Source organism: Dama dama, chromosome 28 (assembly GCF_033118175.1).
Source record: "Dama dama isolate Ldn47 chromosome 28, ASM3311817v1, whole genome shotgun sequence".
Taxonomy (NCBI): Eukaryota; Metazoa; Chordata; class Mammalia; order Artiodactyla; family Cervidae; genus Dama; species Dama dama.
Genome location: NC_083708.1, coordinates 37011514 through 37034429, shown reverse-complemented (window position 1 = coordinate 37034429; position 22916 = coordinate 37011514). Strand labels below are relative to the sequence as shown.

Sequence of the window (22916 nt, the reverse complement as noted above, 5' to 3'; positions counted from 1 at the left end):
GAAAATTAGAGATACCAAGGGAACATTTCATGCAAAAATGGGCTCAATAAAGGACAGATATGGTATGGACCTAACAGAAGCAGAAGATATTAAGAAGAGGTAGCAGGAATACACAGAAGAACTGTACAAAAAGGATCTTCATGACCCAGATAATCACAATGGTGTGATCACTCACCTAGAGCCAGACATCCTGGAATGTGAAGTCAAGTGGGCCTTAGGAAGAAGCACTATGAACAAAGCTATTGGATGTGATGGAATTCCAGTTGAGCTATTTCAAATCCTAAAAGATGATGCTGTGAAAGTGCTGCACTCAATATGCCAGCAAATTTGGAAAACTCAGCAGTGGCCACAGGACTGGAAAAGGTCCGTTTTCATTCCAATCCCTAAGAAAGGCAATGCCAAAGAATGCTCCATCTACTGCACAGTTGCACTCATCTCATAGGCTAGTAAAGTAATGCTCAAAATTCTCCAAGCCAGGCTTCAGCAATATGTGAACTGAGAACTTCCAGATGTTCAAGCTGGTTTTAGAAAAGGCAGAGGAACCAGAGATCAAATTGCCAATATCCGCCGGATCATCGAAAAGCAAGAGAGTTCCAGAAAAACATCTATTTCTGCTTTATTGACTATGCCAAAGCCTTCGACTGTGTGGATCACAATAAACTGTGGAAAATTCTTCAAGAGATGGGAATACCAGACCACCTGACCTGCCTCTTGAGAAACCTGTATGCAGGTCAAGAAGTAACAGTTAGAACTGGACATGGAACAACAGACTGGTTCCAAATAGGAAAAGGAGTAGGTCAAGGCTGTATATTGTCACCCTGCTTATTTAACTCATCTGCAGAGTACATCATGAGAAACGCTCGGCTGGATGAAGCACAAGCTGGAATCAAGATTGCCGGGAGAAATATCAATAACCTCAGCTATGCAGATGACACCCCCCTTATGGCAGAAAGTGAAGAGGAACTAAAAAGCCTCTTGATGAAAGTGGAAGAGGAGAGTGAAAAAGTTGGATTAAAGCTTAACATTCAGAAAACTAAGATCATGGCATCTGGTCCCATCACCTCATGGGAAATAGATGGGGAGACAGTGAAAACAGTGTCAGACTTTATTTTGGGGGGCTCCAAAATCACTGCAGATGGTGATCACAGCCATGAAATTAAAAGACAAGCTTACTCCTTGGAAGGAAAGTTATGACCAGCCTAGACAGCATGTTAAAAAGCAGAGACATTACTTCGCCAACAAAGGTCCATCTGGTCAAGGCTATGGTTTGTCCAGTGGTCATGTATGGATGTGAGAGTTGGACTTGAAGAAAGCTGAGCGCCGAAAAATTGATGGTTTTGAACTATGGTGTTGGAGAAGACTCTTGAGAGTCCCTTGGACTGCAAGGAGATCCAACCAGTCCATCCTAAAGGAGATCAGTCCTGGGTGTTCATTGGGAGGACTGATGTTGAAGCTGAAACTCCAATACTTTGGCCATCTCATGTGAAGAGTTGACTCACTGGAAAAGACCCTGATGCTGGGAGGGACTGGGGGCAGGAGGAGAAGGGGATGATAGAGGATGAGATGGCTGGATGGCATCACTGACTCGATGGGCATGAGTTTGAGTCAGCCCCGGGACTTGGTGATGGACAGGGAGGCCTGGTGTGCTGCGATTCATGGGGTTGCAAAGAGTCGGACAAGAGTGAGCGACTGAACTGAACTGAACTGAAGAGTTTCTACACATAGGAACATGTTTTTTGCATTAAATGAAGACAGTTTTATTTCTTTTATTCCCTGATACATGTTTTTAATTTATTTTTCTGGCCTGATTGAACTGTCTAGAACCTCTCACACAGTATTGAATAGACGTGACAAGAGCAAGCATCTTCTTTTCGTTCCTGATCTAAGAGTGAAATCATTCAAACATTCATTATTAAGAATGGTCAGCTTTTCCTGGTGCCCTTTGTAAGACTGAGAACATTCCCTCCTATTACTAATTTGTTGAGAGTATTTTTTAAATTTTAAGTGGGTACTAGGTTTTTCTGATTCAAAATCAAAAGCTTTTCTGATTCTGCTGAGATGGCTAAGTGATTTTGTGCTTTATTCCACTGATATTGTGTATTACACTATTTGATGTTTAGGATGTTAAAGCAATTTTGTGTTCTTTGGGAAAATCTCATTTGGACATGGTATATAATCCTTTTGCTATGTTGATTAGATTTGCTAATATTTTATAAATGATTTTTGTATCTATATTTATTTAGGATATTTGTTTACAGTTTTCTGACCTCTAGATGAATTGGAAGTTTCTTCCTTCTTTGAAAGCGTGTGATCGATTGGTATTATTTTTTCTTTAAATGTTAGGTAGAATGCATAGTGAAGTTGCCTGGATCTGTTCTTTTCTTTGTGGGAAGCTTTTTAATTACTAATTTAATTCCTTTATTTGTTATAGCTTTATACAGATTTTCCACTTCTTGTTATGTCTCTGTTGGTAATAAATATATTTGTATAAATGTGTTCATTTCATCTAAGTTGTTTAATTTGCTAACATAAAGTAGATTGCAGTATTTTCTTACAGTTATTTAAGTTTCTGTTGGAGAATTACTAATGCACCCTCATTCATCCCTAATTTTATTGATTTGTGTCATCTCTCTTTTTTGCCTTTGTCAGTTTTTTTGCCAGTTTTTTTATGTATCTTTATCAATTTTTGTTAACTATTCAAAGAACAAATTTTGGTTCCATTGATTTTCTCTGTTGGTTTTCTGTTTTCTTATTCATTGATTTCAGCACTAATCTTTTAATTTGGGTTTGATTAGCCCTTCTTCTTTCTTGAGATGGAAGCTTAATCATTTTACATCTTTATTTCTTTCTAATGTAAGTGTTCAGAGCACTCAGTTTCCCTCTGAGCACTACTTTTGCTGTATTTCCAAGTTTGGATATGTTATGTTTTCTTTTTCAAGTAATTAAAGATATTATCTTATTTTCATTGTGCTTTCTTATTTGATCTTTGGGTTATTTATAAATGTGTTCATTTGCAAATGTTTGAGATCTCTCAAAATTTTTTCTGCTGTTAATTTCTAGTTTAATTTTATTTTGTTCAGAGAACATACTTCATATGACTTCAATTCTTTTAAATTTATTAAGACATTTTATGTCCTAGACTTATGGTGTATTTTGGGAAATGTTCTGTTTGTCCTTGAAAAGAATGTGTATTCTGCTGCTTTGCGGTAGAGTATTGTAAAAATATCAGGTCAAGTTTATTGAGTTGTTCAAATCTTCTCTAACAGTATTGATTTTCTGCCCAGTTGTTCTGTCAATTGCTGGACATGGAGTATTGAAATCTCCACCTATGATTGTTGAACTGTCGATTTCTCCTTTCAGTTTTGTCTATATTTGGCTTATGTATTTTGAGGCTCTAATATTAGGCACATATACATTTATAACTTCCACATATAGTGACCTTTGTATCAAGAAGTGTCCTTCTTTGTCACTAGTGATATTTCTTGTCTTAACCTCTGTTATCCCTGATATTAGTGTAGCCATTCCAGCATTTTTAAGACTATTACATGTAGGGTAGATTTTTTTCACTGTTTTACTTTTAACGTGTCTCTTTTTTTTTTGGAGGATAATTGCTTTACAATATTGTGTTAGTTTCTGCTGTAGGACAATGTGAATCAGCTATTAGTATACATATATCCTTTGCTTCTTGAGTCTCCCTCCCAGCCTTTCTCCCACCCCACCCCACTAGGTCATCACAGAGCACTGAAGTGAACTCTTGTGTTGTATAGCAGCTTCCCACTAGTGATCAATTTCACACATGATAGTGTATATATGTCAGCTCTACTTGCTCAATGCATCCCACTTTCTCAAATTATGTCTCAATTTGTTGTTTTTCATTGGTCAATTTTTTATGGTTCTGCAATATTTGTTTGTAACAACTTTGTTTTATGCTTTTTTTTTTTTTTGGTGGGAGAGAGGATTTTCCAGTGTCTTCATGCTGCCACCACCAGAAAGCTTTCTGTTTTACGAAAAAAAAAAAAAAAAAAGCTTCCTATAAAGAAGTTAAATAATACATAGAAGAGTAAAGAATAAAAATCAATTCCTCTGTATTTCAATTGTAACTACTATTGACCTGTGTGAATACTTTTTCATACTCTTAATACATTACCATGTTATTTTAACTTACGAGAACCATACATTATGTTACCAAGTCCAAGCTCCCTCTGCTCACCGTAGGATAGGCCAATGAATCCGAGAGAAGAGGTGTTGAGGCAAGGAAGAGACTTTTATCTGGGAGCCAGCAGACTGAGAGGATGGCAGGCTAGCGCCTCAAAATAACCATCTTATTGGGGTTTCGATGCCAGAATCTTTTATAGATTAGAGATGAGGGAAGGTAAGGAAGCCAAGTAAAAAGGTCATTAATCCTGCAAACCAGAGAAGGCAATGGCAACCCACTCCAGTGCCCTTGCCTGGAAAATCCCATGGATGGAGGAGCCTGGTGGGCTGCCGTCTATGGGGTCGCACAGAGTCGGACACGACTGAAGTGACTTAGCAGCAGCAGCAAACTTGCAAACATCTCCTAGAATGGCAAACCTTAGGCAGGGGATGTGTTAATTTCTTCCTTCCAGCCATCCAGAGGTGGAAGTCAGGCAGTGGGGCGGGATTCTCTGAGGCAAACCATTCTGTACGATAATAACAAAAGCAACGAAAAGCATGTCAAAAAAACAGTTCCAACATGGAGTCAGAATTGGCTTCCTCCCTGCAGCAATTACAGAATGCTTTAGGAACTGTGTTTTTTGTTTTTTTTTTTTTTCATTCACCAAGATAGGGGGTATTTCAGTATCAGTGTGAATAGATTTACATCATCCTTTTTAATGCCTGCACAGAATTCCATTTTATGACACAGTTTTCCTATAATTTATTATGCAGTCCCTCACTGAGGAGTTTTAAAATGGCTTCTTTTCTTTTTCATTTTACAAGCAATAGTGTGATAAATGCATATCTTTGCACATTTGTCTAGGTATCTTATCAGAATAAACTTCTATAGGAAATACTGTCAGTAATCACAGTGTGATCATTCTGACTTTGAGGATATTTTGTTACCCTCCAATTTATACCCCTCCTATCAATGTATATGGATAGCTATTTCATAAAATTCATAAGCTCATTTTTTTTAATGTTTCCCAGCCTAATGATTGGCATTGATAATTTATTCTTGCTTTTGTTTGTGTTTATTTGATTACTAATGCTTCCTAGTGTTTCAGATGGTAAAGAATGTGCCTGCAATGCAGGAGACCTGGGTTTGATCCCTGGGTTGGGAAGATCTCCTGGAGAAGGAAATGGCAACCCACACCAGGATTCTTGCCTGGAGAATTCCATGGACAGAGGAGCCTGGTGGGCTACAGTCCATGGGGTCACAAAGAGTCAGACATGACTGAGCAACTAACAATGCTATTGAACATTTTTTGTTTCTATTGAATATTTCTTTTTCTGTATGAATGTCCCATTTTCTGTTCTTTGCCCATTTGCTTTATGTTGGTATTATTCTTTGTTAGGACTCTTTCTCACTTGCCATGTCTTTATCTATTTCCCTTTCCCATTTTTTTCATGTCTTCAACTTTATATTTCTTCATTTTTTGGCCTTTAAAAAATATTTTTATAGCAGAGCACAGGCTATGTAGTCCAAATGCTGTGGTTCTAATTTTAACTGGCCAATTATAAGCTATGTGATTATAGAAAATAAGCGACTCCATGCCTCAGTGTCCTCAGGTGTAAATTGTGAGTAATGCTAACATCTACCTCTTGGGCTTTGCTGGTGGCTCAGATGGTAAAGAATCTGCCTGCCATGCGGGAGACATGGGTTGGATCCCTGGATTGGGAAGATCCCTTGGAGGAGGACATGGCCACCCACTCCAGTATTCTTGCCTGGAGAATCCCATGGACAGAGGAGACTGGGGGCTACAGTTCATGGGGTCTCAAGGAGTCAAACACGACTGAGCGGCTGAACATATAGCATAGCACCTCATAGACATTATGTGAATGTTAAGTGTTACAATAATTGTAAAACATTTAGAATACTGCCTATAAATTATTAATGAGTCTCAGCTATGATTATTGCTATGTAATAAAATCTATAAGTTTTTTCTGATAATCTGGCTTTCATAGGCAGGCTTTGCCTAAAATTTTGTGATCTAAATGTGCTTATGAAGGGAGGAGGGGCAAGGTAGGGATATGGGGTTAAGAGACACAAACTACTACATATAACATAAAAACAACAAAGACATATTGTACAGCACAAGGAAATATAGTCATTATTTTGTAATAACTTTAAAGAGAGTATATCCATAAAACATTGAAACTCTATATTGTGTACTTGAAACTAATATAATATTATAAATTAGCTATACTTCAATAAAAAAAACCTCAGAAATGTGTGCTTGGACACTCTAAGGTTTTAGATGTGTTTACTCATACTTTGTTCCAGTGTTAACATTTATACACTTATGTAGTCAATTTATTTGTATTTATTTTGGTCAGTGAGATGTGTATCAGAAGTTTACTTTTTTCCAAATGAATGACCATTTTGTTCATAATTTGTCTTATGAAATAATTACCAAATAATATAAGAATTTTTGCATAGTTTATTTTATCTTAGTAATTTGAAATGCTTGCTTTGTTTTTTTTCTTTTTATTTTATATTGAAATACAGTTAATTAACAATGTTGTGATAGTTTCAGGTGTGCGGCAGAGTGACTCAGTTTTACATATACGTGTGTCTGTTATTTTTCAAATCCTTTTCCCATTTAGGTTATTAGAGGATATTGAACAGAGTCCTCTGTGCTATGTAGTAGGTCCTTGTTGGTTATCCATTTTATCTATTTATTTTTAGATGTTTTATTTTGTGTTGGGGGTATAGGGATTAACAGTGTTGTGATAGTTTCAGGAGAACAGTGAAGGGACTTGGTCATACATATGCATGTATCCATTCTCCCCCAAACGTATCTTCCAACCATGCTGCTACATAACATTGAGCAGAGTTCCATGTGCTATACAGTAGACCTTGTTCATTATTCATTTTAAATATAACAGTGTGTACATGTTATACATTCCAAATTCCCTAACTATTCCTTCACCTGATCCTTCCCCCAGCGGCCATAAGTTCAGTCTCTAAGCCTGTAGGTCTGTTTCTGTTTTGTAAATAAGTTCATTTGTGTCATTTCTTTTTAGATTCCGCATATAAGGGATGTCATTCATTATTTCTCCTTCTTTATATGACTTACTTCACTCAGAATGACAATCACTAGGTCCATCCATGTTGCTGTAAATGGCATTATTTCATTCTTTTTTAATGGCTCCATTGTATATATCATCTTCAAAATTATGATAGTATCAATGCTTATCTCAGCACAAGAGATAGTTGCCTGAAAATTTATATGCTAATTATTTAGAAAAGTTGCTTCATGTGTAAATGTTTTGATGCATATTAGAAGCTATTTTAATCATTATTGTGAAAGAATAGTTTTATATCTAGACTGATGGACTAGGACAATAAGACCCTCCAGTGAATTATACTCCTCTGTCCATGCCCCTTTGCAATGTCAATTTCTTAGCCCTCATCAAGAATTGGAGTCTGTTTTCCCACCTCTTAGATTTGAACAGGGCTGCATCTTGCTTTGACCAATAGTACAGTAGAAGGGACCTTATATGATTTGCATGCCTGGATCCTGAGAGGTCTTAAAATGTCTACATTCACCCCATTAGTAAATTTGGATAGAATACTTGAGGTGCCTTGGGTGACTGTCTTGGATAACCACCAGACCCATGAGTGAAGGCACTTTGGACCATCCATTCCCAGTAAAGCTCTCAATCCTGGAAACTGCTTGAGTGACCCCAAGTGAGATTAGAAGAAAAACTCTCCAGTGGGGTGCAGCCAAAACTGCAAATCTGTGAGCCAATAAATGTTATTTTATGTCTCAGTTTTATTCCTTTGAAATGTCACAGTAGGTAACTCTGACTATAGTTTCTCATTTTATTTTAAAATTAAATAATTACTTCCAACTCTCAAATGGGACTTTGCATTCTTCAAGAATATTTTACTCTCTTTTCTATAATTTCTGTTTGAATCTATACTTCAATTATCATTCTGGCAGCACAAATGTCTATGAAGATATAGAAAAAGACGAAAAGTCACAATAATACTTAAAAAGAAAATTGACAAATTTTTGGATGATCTGTGAACATTTTTTATACTAATTAAATAGGGGCTAGATCTATATTTAGAGCAATTGGTGGCTCACCCATTCTTCTCCCCAGCCATCCTGGTCATTTGAAACTAAACGACAACCAGCCCTGCTGCCAGTCATTACACCCTCGCTGCCCCATCAGCTAGAAAGCTGGTATCAGTACCAAATGATCATTCTTTTGCCCAGAAACTTCTCAGTTTTTATTTGCAATATAAATTTAGGTTGATTACAAAAGATGAATACAAACCTCTAATGCTTTAGGAAATACACCAGAATAAAATATGATAATCAGCACTTTCAGCTATTATTTTCATGTAGCCAAGTCTATTTAATCATGCTTCACTATTATGTATAAGAGATGCTCTGAAGAGCAAGATTTTAAGTATTTTCCCATATAGATTTTATTCTGTGCTATGCACCTTAGTTGGCATATGACAACTGCCAAAATATAAAAAATATTTTATTTCAGAGTTTAGGAAAAATGATAACAAGCTTCAGGGAGTCAAGAAGAAAATTAAGACCAACACATAAATGAGTTGATGTGGCAACTTTTTCTATATCTTCATAGACTTTTGTGTCTGAGTTACCTACTGTGGCATTTCAAAGGAATAAAACCAAGGCTCAAAATAACACGTAAATGAGTTGGTGTGGTAAAGAAAAACCTTTACCATGGAGTTAGTAGTAAAGAACCTGCCTGCCAATCCAGGAGAAGTAAAGAGACATGGGTTTGATCTCTGGGTCAGGGAAGAGACAGTTGAGGAGCAAATGGCAACCCACTCCAGTATTCTTGCCTGGAGAATCCCATTGTCTGGGGAGCCCAGTGGGCTACAGTCCATGTGGTTGCAGAGTCGGACATGGCTGAAGTGAGTTAGCACACAGCGCACATAAATGAGTAGCTTGGAACTTTCCATAAAGTAGTTTCTGAAATAAAGACAATCAGGAAGATGGACCTCCAGCATACCTAAAAACAAACAAACAAAAACCTAGGCAATAAACACAATTATTAATGACAAATCGTTTGGCAACAGCTACAGAAAAGATGCCCTAGTAATTCAACCATAGGCTATGGTGTTTTGAACTTCTGTGTTGGATAAAAAAAGAAAGTAAATTGGCTGGAATTAAATCCCCCAAACTGAGAATTTCTCAGTTCTCCAATTTTCAGTTAATATAATCATCTTGTATCTGTTGTTGGGCAGTCACTCAGTTGTGTCCGACTCTTTGCAGCCCCATGGACTGCAGCACACCAGGCTTCCCTGTCCTTCACCATCTCCCAGAGTGTGCTCAAACTCATGTTCATTAAGTCGGTGATGCCATCCAACCATCTCACCCTCTGTCGTCCCCTTCTTCTCCTACCTTCAATCTTTCCCAGCATCAGGGTCTTTTCTAATGAATCAGTTCTTCACTTCAGGTGGTCAGAGTATTGGAGCTTTAGCTTCAGCATCAGTCCTTCCAATGAATATTCAGGATTGATTTCCTTTAGGATTGACCAGTTTGATTTCCTGAAAGTGTAGTCCAAGGAACTCTTGAGAGTCTTCTCCGACACCACAGTTCAAAAAGATCAATTCTTTGGTGCCCTTGTATAGGGAAATATTATTTTCTGTTTCTATTGTATAGAAATCTCTATACAAGATATCTTGTACAGTGAAATATTTAAAATAGTGAATTTAGTCCTGCTCTTTATGACAGGCTTGATGTTTCTGATTATTTTTCTAGATGTCAATCATGAGAAAGTTCTTTTTGTAATTTATCTGTGAAAGTATCATCCCATATTCTTCTAGATGGAGATGAGATGATAATGTGTTTTTTCTAATCTCACTAAGAAAAATCTTTAGGGGACCATAAAATAATTAGATGGTTTAATTTGATTTTCTGCCAAAGATGCTTTTCCCAGCATCAAATTGCACACCATTCTCTCTGTTTGTTTAACATACTAAGAGAGTTCAGCAGTAGGATAGGGGTCAGGACAACTACTCCAGTCTATGGAACCTATATGCCTTCCTTTCCCACCCCTCCAAGAATTTTCATGGTCCATGAATCAATCCTAACTTATAACATGGCCTGACCCCTAGTTCCCTAAGGGTATGTGTGTGTGTATGAAAGTGTTTATAATGGATGTGAATGTATATCTAAACCAGTGCACAAGAACTCAGAAGAATTTCTCTTGCAATTTAAATTTGTATAGCATTTTATTATTTGCAAAGTACATTAACATCAACCATCTCATTTTAGTTTCCTACCTGGAATGTATTTTGAGGAAGTAATTGCCTCACACTTTGGAGAAATGACTGTGAACAGGACAGGCTTAAGTGACATATCCAAGGTTACAGGGAAAAGGAAGAGCAGAGGTGGGCCAGCTGAAGCTCTTTACCCAATGGAGTGCTGGCCCAGAGACAGCAAACAGTTTCATGATACCCAATGGGTGAAACTGAAGAATGATACTCCTCTCTTTACTATTTTTTCTTAGAAGTACATTTCTTTCAGAAACATGTCCAGTGTAACCTGGGTGGCATTATATAGAAATATGTAAGGATTAAATTCACTACTATCTAGCATATTTTTTTATTATTTATTTTTAATGAGTATTAAAAATTATTTTTTAATGAGTACTTATTAGTACATTAAGTACACTAAGTACATTATTATTTTTAATGAGTACTAATACCCATTAAAAATAAGGTTCTTAAATGCCATTGTCTTAGGCAATTTTGACAGAGTTCCAGTATAGTACACTGCATTCTTTCCTACTAAACACACACACATACTATACTCACACACACAACATATACACATTATATAATGTATCAGAAGTTAATGAATATTAATCAATAATTAAGCTGTTTCAGCTTAACTATTCAAAGAAATACCTAATTTAGTTCAAAGTAAAAATATCAGAATTAGTGTTGCCCCCTACGCATAACACACCATTGTTTTTTTCATAGAAAAGCATTTGGATTTTGATACTTTAAATGTTTTTTGAAAATGTTGATAAACACAAGCTGTACTTGGAGCTGGGTGACAGACATGCTTTCAACAAATGGATTTTTTATTCGAGAATGGACTTTTTCTAAAAACCATTCAATCTCAGGCCTTTTGCTGCAGATAGGTTTCAAGGGAATGCACGAAAAAGAAGAAGGGCCCCATTACCCATGGGATATTGTAGTTTCTTTAAAGTCAGGCTGCTCTTACTTCCTGTGAAGTTCATAAAGTCCTGCTCCCTTTGCTTAATCATCCAGAATGAAACCTGCTGAACAGATTTTCTTCTGCTTCCTTGCTGCTCCGACACTGCCTCCGGCCAGGCTTGTCAGGAATATTAAGGATGGCTTTACTGGCCAGAACTCTCTTCCAAACTGCAAAGGAAAGTTCCTTTTAATTCTGTGGAAAGGTTTCTCCCCTGCTTCAAATTCAACATAAAAATGTGTTGCTGCTCCTGGCAGTGCCATCTGCTTGATGGCAGAGGGCTCTGGGATGCCCAAGAGCACTATCTGTTGTTCCTGTGCCCTGGGAAATGAAGGCATTTCTAATGTCAGCAGTGATGCCCTGGCTGAGTGGCACAAGAATGACCCCTTGCTGGAGGTGCTGTCTCTTATTATCTTGTTACCAAATTAAGTCATATGGACCTGCTTGGGCTCTAGCCTAATGGGCAAGATGAGGACATGGTAATTAGATAAGCCCCCTTTGGCCAGGGCAAGGTAACAATGTGTACCAATCTTGAACACCAGATGTTTTTCTACTTCAGGGCTGGCAGGGCAAAACCAGCAAGAGCTTGGAGTCCAGGGAGGTCTGCAAGGCTGCTTTGGGTGAGGAGAAGACTTGCTCTCACTGCCACCAGATGGATGTCTCCTTCCTGCCTCAGTGCACCTGTCCCCTTTGCCATCTTATAGATGAACAGTCACAGGTGATAAAAGAGTTGATAGAAAAATGTACATACAACTTTTAGACAAATCATTGGTCACATACATAGGAATGATTTCATCTTCTGTGTGGGTTGGATGTAAAACACCTTTTTAATTTTAACCACTATTGTGAGCCAGCCTTGTGGAAGTGGGAGAGAGCCATCTGCTCCGGAAAGGTGATTATGAATAACACGTAATGAAGCTCCCTTTGGCCAACACTGATTGGGGCAGAATTGCATGGTGATCATGACAGCTTGGAGATCGGGAAAACTGAGTCTGCATAGAAACTCTCCCCCTTACTATCACTGTAACCTCAGATAATTACTTAACCTCTTTTATATCTTTGTCCCTTTATCTGCAAAGTGAAGATAATCATATCTGCTTCACAGAGTTCTTGTGAGGACTAGGTAAGAAAATGTATACACAGTACTGTGCCTTGCACATAATAAGTGTTCAATAGATGGTTGCTATGACAAGAACTTGGGCACAAGCAAGATTTATTTATTACCGATTTAAGAGCTCATTTTTAAAAACATTCCTGAAACCTTTGTTATTTGCTATAAAACTTAATATAGACGCTAATAATGTGAATATTTCTGTCTTATAGTGTTACTCAGAGTTACTATGGGACTTTCCAACCCTCCATTTCTTTCTTCTTTCCTAGTTCCAAGCTTCTGCATGTTTTACTAAATCCCACCAAATCATGACTACTTCACTTTGAGAAAGGGTCCATTTGCAATCCTACTCAGTGTCTCAAGGTTCTGATCTCTGAAAACTTGACTTTCTATATCCCCTTTGCCAATTGTTTTCTTTTTTAAATTAATGGAATAGTTGACTGTGCTGGGTGACTTGCTGCACATAGACTTTCTCTAGTTGCAGTGAGCAGGGCTATTCTTTAGTTTCAATGCGTGGCCTTCTCATTGTGGTGGTTTCTCTTCGGACTACAGGCTCTAGAGTTCCTGGGCTTCGGTCGTCGTGGCCTGTGGGCCAGTTGCAGCTCGTGGACTCTAGAGCACATGCTCAGTAGCTGTGGCTCACGGGCTTAGTTGCCCCATGGCCTGTGGAAGCCTCCCAGTCCAGGGATCGAAACCAAGTCCCCTGCATTGGCAGGAGGGTTCTTAACCACTAGACCACCAGGGAAGTCCCAATTATTTTCTAAGTAGATGTGGCCAATGGGTGACAAACCTGGGAAATTGGAGGACTAGGGGAGGGAAGACAGGTTACTTCTTTGCCATCTCCCTGGGCTTTGGGTTGCATTTCTAGCATAATCGGAGTCTCCATAATTCCATCTCTTTCTAGCCGTCCTCTCTGTGGTCACAGTGTCCACTGGGCAGATTTCTGCCACAGCCCCTGTTCCCATCTGAACCCCGACTCCATGAGTGACTGCTCCTCTGTGGATTTGACCTCTGTCTGGACGCTCTGTATTCAGACCTTTGGTGGCATCACCTCCTTTGTCTCTGCAGCTCTAGAATAACTTTTCTCTCTGGGTATTGACACTAAACTCTGAGTATCCTCACCATTCCCTCAGTGTCTCTAGCTCTTATTCCTTTGTAACTAGTGTCCTATATTAATAACCTCTATTGGACTACTTGGTGTGGTTTCTCCTCCTGACTAGACCTGACTGATTCAATCATGGTGATTCCACAGCTGTTTTGTAAGCAACTAACCTAGTGGAGAAATTTGATTTTTAGTTGAGCTTTGTATCTGAGAGGACATTTACAAAAATGGGTATTGAACTATGACTCAATTCTTTTTTTTTATTCAAGAAAGCTAAAATTCCTGCTCTAAACTTTGGTGACTAACTGATTTTGTCAGCAAATAGCTATATAGTAGAGATTCTGTGCTTGAGACTTATAGGTAAAAAAGTACAATGAAGTTCAACACATAGCTGCATGCCCACAGAAAGGAGGAAAGACTTTATTTTCTTCATTCTTACTGTTAGTGCCATAGTTCCTGATATTTAGGAGTTTGAAGTAGAAGTAGTTTCAAGTTTATCCTAAACAAGAGAGCTTAGAATTATGAACTAAACCTAAAATTTATGTATTAAGATTTTATATATTTTTGTATATTTTGTACATAAGATTTATGTTTTTTTTTTCAATTTTTTAAACTCTTAATTTTATATTGGAGTATAACTGATTAATGGGCTTCTCAGGTGGCACTAGTGGCAAAGAATTCACTTGCCAGTGCAGGGAGTATGGATTTGATCCCTGTATCAGGAAGATCCCCTGGAGAGGGAAATGGAAACCCACTCCAGTATTCTTGCCTGGAAAATTCCATGGACAGAGGAACCTGGTGGGCTACAGTCCATGGGGCTGCAAAGAACTGGACACAACTGAGTAACTGAGCACCATAGCCAATTAACAATGTTGTCATAGCTGCAGGTGGATAGGAACTCAGCCATACATATGCATGGAAAGAAGGTTTCTTTTTCCTCTGTCCTTCATTCATATAGTTCCTCCAAATGAAATAAAGAAAAGAAAGAATAAACAAAAGAAAATTCCTGCTAATCAAATATAAAAAAAATAACTAATAGTAGCAAACAAATCTTCTGCTTAGTTGCAGGGAATTTCATAAAATAATTCTGATATTTCAAACCTGTTGCTTAAGTCAGTGCAAAAGAATCAAACTTATGGCTTCCTTCACTTTATAGATCATTTGTAATTTGAGGGAAAATAGCTGCCCAAAGGAAAAAAGGAGGCTTGAATTCTGAAGTTTAGGAAAATTGTATTAACTAAACATCTCAAATAAAACAAAACCAGATTCTCTTAGGCAATCAGAGGGCCACATACATAAGCTTTCGTCTTTGTGCACATGGGCTGCATTCAATAGGAAAGAGAACATGGAGTTGTCAAAGTGTCCTGAGACATATGTCTTGATTTCTTGAATTGATTCTTTTCTGTTTCCCATACTTATCGGAAAAATATCATCATTCCATCAGGGATATTGTGAAATATCTGCTCTGATGGCTTTATATGACCACTATGTTAATGTAAATAAATAAATGTATTCAGTCAATATTTCAGGCAAATGTGCACTAAAGTAAGCTAAGAATTATCTTAGTTGGCACACCTGGTGCTTAGCAATTATTAAAAAATATCACAGTTTACCAACAATAATGAAACTCTAATTTTTTAAAAAAGTTATTGAGGAAGGAAACATACACTAATGAGAGCATTTCTTAAAACTGTCTATAAAAGTAACATACCCATAAAAGTAAGTCAATTAGGAAAACAAAAATGTAGTGTTTTAATGACACAGAAAGAGTTTGTAAAGGAAACTGGATCCAGGACTTACATACCTTTGGATTCCATCATTATAAAAATGTAATATAGTAATGGAAACATATATTTAAAGATTGATGCAATTATAGAGGAAACTAGAAAGCATCATATGAGAAAAAGAAAATTAATGCAATGCTTATTTATTTATTTATTCAAAGGACTATATTTAAAATCTGTTTTAGATTTAAAGAAAAACTGAGCAGAAAATACAGAAAATTCCCAGATACCCCCTTTTACCCTGAATGTAGTTTCCTTTAATTATTAATGTTTTGCATTGGTGTGGAGCATTTGCTACCATTGATAAGCCTATATTCACACATTATTATTAACTAAAGTTTATAGTTACATCAGAGTTCACTGTTTGCATTATGTATTCTATGGGTTTTGGCAAATGTATAATGACACTTATTCACTGTCACGTATCATTCCGAATAGTTTCACTGCCCTGAAAATTTTCTGTGCTCCGCTTAGTCATCCCATCTTCCCTTCTACAAGCCTCTGGCAACCACTGATCTTTATGTTGTCTCCACAGTTTCATCTTTTCAAAAATGTCATAGAGTTGAAATCATATAGCATGCAGACTTTTCAAATTGAATTATTTCACTTAACAACATGCATTTAAGGTTCCTCCACATCTTCCCATGGCTTGATAGCTCATTTATTTTTATTGCTGAATAACATCTTGTCATACAGATGTGCCATGAATTATTTATCCATTCATATTGAAGGACATTTGGTTGCTTCCAAGTCTTGGCGATTATGAACAATGCTGCTATAAACATTTATGTGCAGATTTTTGTCAGGACGTAAGTTTATAACTTATTTGGATACTTCTGGGAATTTTAACTTTTATGACAAGTTTATGGAAAATATGCCATAAAATTTATGTTAGTTGATTTAAAGATATTAACTGAACTGACAAATTTCTATAATATATACACGCAAATTTACCTAAAGAAGAATTCGAAGATCTGGATAGTATTATAATAACTAATAATTGTATCAGTAACCAAAGATATTCCCACTAAGAAAATTCTAATCACAGATTCTCTACCAATATGTTCAAGGGGTGTTCACAGAACAAATATTTCAATCTTAATTATACTATTCCAGGGTGCTAAATTTTTTTTTTTTATGAAGCTAGTGTAATTTCAATACCAACATGTAACAAAGCTAGTAAGGAAACAAAACATGGGAAAATTTTATTTATGAATTTATGAAGCAAGGATACAAAAATCATAAATAGTATGCTTACAAAGATAATTTAGAACATGTATAAAGCATACTAGTATAATCTACGATGACAAATTTGGGTTTATTTATGGAAGATAAGCTTGTATTAATGTTAAAATGTATCTTAATATAATTTGCCATACTACAAGATTAAAGAAGATCACAAAATTACCTCACCAATTGCAGAAAACGCACTCAATAAAATGTAGTCTTCACTGATGTTGATGTTCTTGGCAAATTAGAACCAGAAGGGAATTACCTGAACTGACTCAAAATCAACAGCAAATCTTATATAGAGTGAGGAGAAAAAACTGATAGCTCTACTTCTGAGTTTGCAAAAAAGACCAAGATTCTAAGTACTAACTTTTTATTCAGTATTTTACCAGTGTCTCTAGACAGTGTTATCACCAGAAAAAGAAATATGTTTAATGACCTAAAAGAACAAAAATATAAAAGGTTATTTGCAAATCATATAATTGTGTACAAGAAATAGCCATAGTACCTACAAGTAAATTACTCGAATTTAAGAGGAAAGCAAAGTTGCTAAATGAAGTCTATATAGTAAAATTATTATGTTCCTATTCTGTGCTTAGTCACTCTGTCTTGTCTGACTCTGCAACCCCACGGACTGTAGCCCACCAGGCTCCTCTGTCCATGGGGATTCTCCAGGCAAGAATACTGGAGTAGGTTGCCATACCTTCCTCCAGGAATTACATTTCTATGCAACAGTAATAAATAGTAAGACTACAAACAAAAGCTGGCTTAAAACTCAACATTCAATAAACAAAGATTATGGCATCTGGTCCCATCACTTCATGGCAAATAGATGGGGAAACAATGGAAACAGTGACAGACTATTTTTTTGGGCTCCAAAATCACTGCAGATGGTGACTGCAGCCATGAAATTAAAAGACACTTGCTCCTTGGAAGAAAAGCTATGACAAAACTAGACAACATATTAAAAAGCAGAGACATCACTATGCCAACAAAGGTCTGTGTAGTCAAAGCTATGGTTTTTCCAGTGGTCATGTATGGATGTGAGAGTTGGACTATTAAAAAAACTGAGTGCTGAAGAATTAATGCTTTTGAACTGTGGTGTTGGAGAAGACTCTTGAGAGTCCCTTGGACTGCAAAGAGATCCAACCAGTCCATCCTAAAGGAAATCAGTCCTGAATATTCATTGGAAGGCTTGATACTGAAGCTGAAGCTCTAATCCTTTGGCCACCTGATGCGAAGAACTGACTCATTGGAAAAGATCCTGATGCTGGGAAAGATTGAAGGCAGGAGGAGAAAGGGATGACAGAGGATGAGATGGTTGGATGGCATCACTGACTCAATGGCCATGAGTTTGAGCAAGCCCCGGGAGTTGGTGATGGACAGGGAAGCCTGGCGTGCTGCAGTCCATGGGGTTGCAAAGACTCAGATATGACTGAGCAACGGAACTGAACTGACAAACAAAAAATTTAAAGATATTATTTGTACTAGCACCAAGCATACAAATTATATAAAACACATTTAGCACAATATGTTCAAGAACTCTATGAGGAGATTTGAAATATAAGTGAAAGATATTCAACAATACCTAAATAAGTGAAAAAATAAGTTGCATTAATTATCTTTAAGTGATTATAGATTCGGTGCAATCCTAGTTCAAAATCATAGCATGGTTTTTCCATAAAAATTGACAAGCTAATTTAAAAATGTTATATGCAAATTCAAGAGACCATATAGATACAGTCTTAAAAAGACTTGCCCTTCTGTATATTGAGACTTATTGCCTGGGTATATATGTATAAAAATATGGAAATACTGTGTTGTGCACCAGGGACTAATTTAGTGTCATAAGTTAATTACACTTCAACAAACAAGCAAAGAAACTGATAGAAAAAGAAATAAGATTTGTGACTACTATAGGTGAAGGGGTAGGAAGAAGGGAAATTAGATTTAAAAAGATTTATTACAAAGCTATATTAATTAAGACAATGTGGCATGGATGTAGATAGACAGACTAATGAAAATGGAGAGCCCCAAAGCAGATGCACACACATATAGACATGTATGACAGGGATGGCATGGAAGTTTAGTGGAGGATGAACAATATTTTCCATGAATTCTATTCAGGCCACATGTATTTATATGAACAACACATCAAAATCCTCATTTATATCATACACAAAATACAGCCTGGGTGAAAGGCAAAATTATTAACACATGAAAATATCTTCATGATGTCAGGGTACAGAATAATCTTTAACTTCATGTTGGTGTAGTAAAAAAGAGAAAAATATAATAGTAGACAGTCAACAATATTTATTGACTTGAACAGGACATTTCTTTATGTGTCAAGATGTAGCCACTATTTTGTACATTTTAGTCTTCTTTCCTTGCATGAGTGTGTGCTAAGTCACTTTAGTTGTGTCTGACATTTGTGACCCCATGGGCTGTAGCGCTCCAGCCTCCTCTGTCCATGGGATTCTCCAAGCAAGAATATTGGAGTGGGTTGCCATTTCCTCCTGCAGGGGAATCTTCCTGACCCAGGGATCGAAACTGTGGCTCTTATGTCTCCTGCATTGGCAGGCGGGTTCTTTACCGTGAGCGCCACCTAAAATACAAAACACGGGACTTCGCTGGTGGCACCGTGGTTAAGAATCCACTTGCCAATGCAGGGGACATGGGTTCGATCCTTGGTCTGGGAAGATCCCACATGCTGTGGAGAAACTAAGCCCCTGCACTGCAACTATGGAGCCTGAATGCTACAACTACTGAAGCCCATGCAGCTAGAGCCACGCTCTGCAACAAGAGGAGCCACTGAAATGTAATCCCGCACCCCACAACAGACTAGTCCTTACTCATGGCAACTGGAGAAAACTCGAGCAAAGCAGTGAAGACCCAGTGTGGCCAAAAATAAAATAAATACATAAATACCATTAAAAAAATTATTAAAAGAAAACAATACAAAACACTTCAAATGTGAAACAGTATACCAGTGATATCTTTGTAGCATTTTACTATAAGAAATACAAAATTTGCAAAAATGCCTTTTTATATGCATTGTAGTAAACTTAGAGTATTCACATATCTAATAGACTTTTTTCTTTTTCCTGAGATCTAATTGATTTGCAATTATAATTACATAATTATTTTGATTACAATTATTATATTTATATAAACTTCAAGTGTTAAACAGTGATTCAAAATTTTTAAAGGTTATACTCCATTTATAATTATTATATAATACTGACTACATTCCCTGTGTTATACAATATATCCTTGTAACTTATTTATTTTATACCTAGTAGTCTGTACCTCTTAATCCCCTACCCCTATTTTTCCCTTCTTCACTTGCCTTTCCCTACTGGTAACCCCAAGCTTGTTCTCTATCTGTGAGTCTGTTGCTTTTTTGTTATATCCACTAGTTTTAGTTTTTAGATTTCATGTATAAGTGACATTATATAGTATTTGTCTTTCTCTCTCTGCCTTATTTCACTGAGCATAAACAAATACCTAATAGACTTTAAACATTCTTTGCCATTTACACAATATAACTGTTTCTATTTTGTTATTCAAATAATACCAGAAGGTTGACATCTTATTTCTAAAATGTGAAAAGAAAAATATATGAGAAGAAAGGGAAATAATAAAAATAAGATATATTTGTAGACCTCTGAGAATTGTTTTTCTAAGGAGTAAAACAACAAATGGGACTTACTTGTTTTAAAGACTATCTTTACTTCTAAAAAGCTACTAAAGCTAAAGTTATTTCTTCCAATATAATGTTTTTTCTTCATAAAATATTGGGTTCTATAGCAAACATTTTAGCGAAAACAATTTTTTTTATAATGTGTTCAGCTTAATATTGCAAAAGTTGCATTCCTAAGAAACTGTGTTATCAAAAACAACTATTTAACAGAGAGAAGACAGTTAAGGGCTAGAAAGTTTCCATCTTGCAATAACAAACTGAATTTTACTATAGGAGTTTCAACAATAATAGTGCTTTTTAAGTATGCACTGAATGTTTGTGTTCCCCCAACGTGACTGTGTTTAGATATAAGACCTGTAAGGAGGTGATAAATATTCAATGAGGTGATAAAGGTGGACCCTTAATGCAATAAGGCTGGTTCCCTTATAAAGAAGAGTGAAAGACAGCAGAGTTCACTTGCCCATGTGAAAGAACTGTGAGAAAATTAATTTCTGCCATTTAAGGTACCCTGTCTATGGTATTTTGTTATGACAGCCTGAGATGATTAATATAAGAGCTAAAAATGCATTGCTGTAAAACCTAAACATCTCTCACTAAATGTGGCATATATGACTGCCAGTATTTGCTCCATGATAATGGCCATTTCTATCATCAGCAGAAATATGATTAGCATAATTTCTTACAAACAATATTTATTTCATCCTTATTTATTGTTTCATTAGTTTTTGCCATTTAACTAATCAGTCCAAAACTTGGCGAATTAAAAATATATCCATTTATTTTGCTCATAATCTTTAGTTCTGGTTTTAGCTGGGATCCTTAAGAGTTGGCAGTTACCTGAGGGTCAGCAAGGCATATCTGTCTCTGGAGGTGGGTCTGTGGCTAACATTAGCCTATAAGTTTCTCTTATTGGTTTGCATACTTTTATCCCAAGCCTTAAGCTCAGTGTTAGGAAAACTGTGGGACTGTAATAAATACTTGTTGGACAGATGGTATTAAGACAGTGACCCTGGACTGTGAATTGCCAAAAAACATGGAGATCCTTCAGAGAGCTGACCAGGGTCACTCTTCGGGGAAGGTGTTGAGACCACTGAGGAACAAATGGGAATTACATAGAAGGTCTTTGCTAGGAGTTAATCCTTCAAGAAAAACCACCCTGGAGCTGCTGGTAGCAGAACCCGAGATGCCCTGATGGAAGGTTTTGTTGACAGGAATTGCCTTAGTAAAGGCAGGAACTCATTGTTGAAAATCTCCAGTTCATCCCTTGTTGTAGAACACGTAGTATGTGTTCAGTCACTAGGCTGTGTCAGACTCTTTGTGACCCCATAGACTGTATCCCAGCAGGCGCCTCTGTTCATGGGATTTTCCAGGCAAGAATACTGGAGTGGGTTGTCATTCCTTTCTCCAGGGGATCTTCCTGACCCAGGGATCAAACCTGCATCTCCTGTGTCTCCTGTATTGGCAGGTGGATCCTTTACCACTGAGCCACCTGGGGAGCCCTAAATATGTGTTACCTCCTCACTAAGGAGAGTCATATTTTGCCCCTTATAGCAGCACACATGAATTTCTCACACAGTCTAGTCTGTTCTTAATACAGTTATCCTGAAGCTAGGTAAAATGAAATGAAAACACTTTGAGTCAAAACTGTTGTAAACACTGTCAGGACAGTATTTGAGTGATATGTGAACTATGATCCAAAAGGATCATAATGAAAGTTTGCAAATTATTTTCTTATACATTATTACAGTGGATGCTTTAAACACCCTTTGTGAGGTGGGTAAGTCAAGTGTTGTTGTATTATGATTTCGTATGTAAACAGACTCAGAGGCTCACAGGTCTTGCTCTATCTTAAGACCGATTATTAGTGAAATTAAGATTCAAAAAATATCTTAGGATTCCAGTCCAATTGCTTTTCTTAAGGCAATGTTGCAATTCCAAAAGAAAAACTCAGTTGAAAAATAAAGGATGTTTTTCTTAGGTTTTGTTTCAAAGTCTAAGAAGTGTAGTTGTGGCCCATGGGGAGAAAGTATTTATGTGAAGATATTTGTGTAACTCAACAGTCTATTTGCTAACTTTCTTTAAAACAGATTTTGAAGGCAGACATTTGAGCCATGCTTGCAGAACAATCCTTCAGAATTTATTTTTCACATTCAGCTTAATATCTATTTACAAAAAGGTTTAAGTTGAACTGATGGTAGTAATACAAAATTTTGGCCTGTATTTTCCAAAATTTTTCTCAACTGAAATACATAATAATCTCTGAAAACCTTGCTTTAAACTTGCATTATTTTCTTAAGATCAAAGAAAAATTGGCATTATTTGTTGGCAAAAAAAAAAAAAAAAAATGAAGTGACATTCCAAGCATCAAAGATGTTTTAAGTGTTTTAAAAATACAATTACACTATTCATCTGTTTTCCCTTTAGAATGAATGTTCATGCATACCAGCTATGGTAGGTACTGTGCGTTGGATGGGATGCTAAAATGTAGTATCAGTTGAAATAAATTGAAATTCCTTCATTAGAGACTAAACACCACCAAGAGAGGAATAAGTTTCCTTTAATCTTTCACATGAAGAGGCAATCT

General features: G+C 36.7%; 1 pseudogene; it reads right to left on the bottom strand.

Moving 5' to 3' along the window:
* Window positions 1–11447: 11447 nt before the first annotated feature.
* Window positions 11448–22916, bottom strand: part of LOC133048181 (CWF19-like protein 1) — a 136972-nt pseudogene continuing 125503 nt past the window's right edge.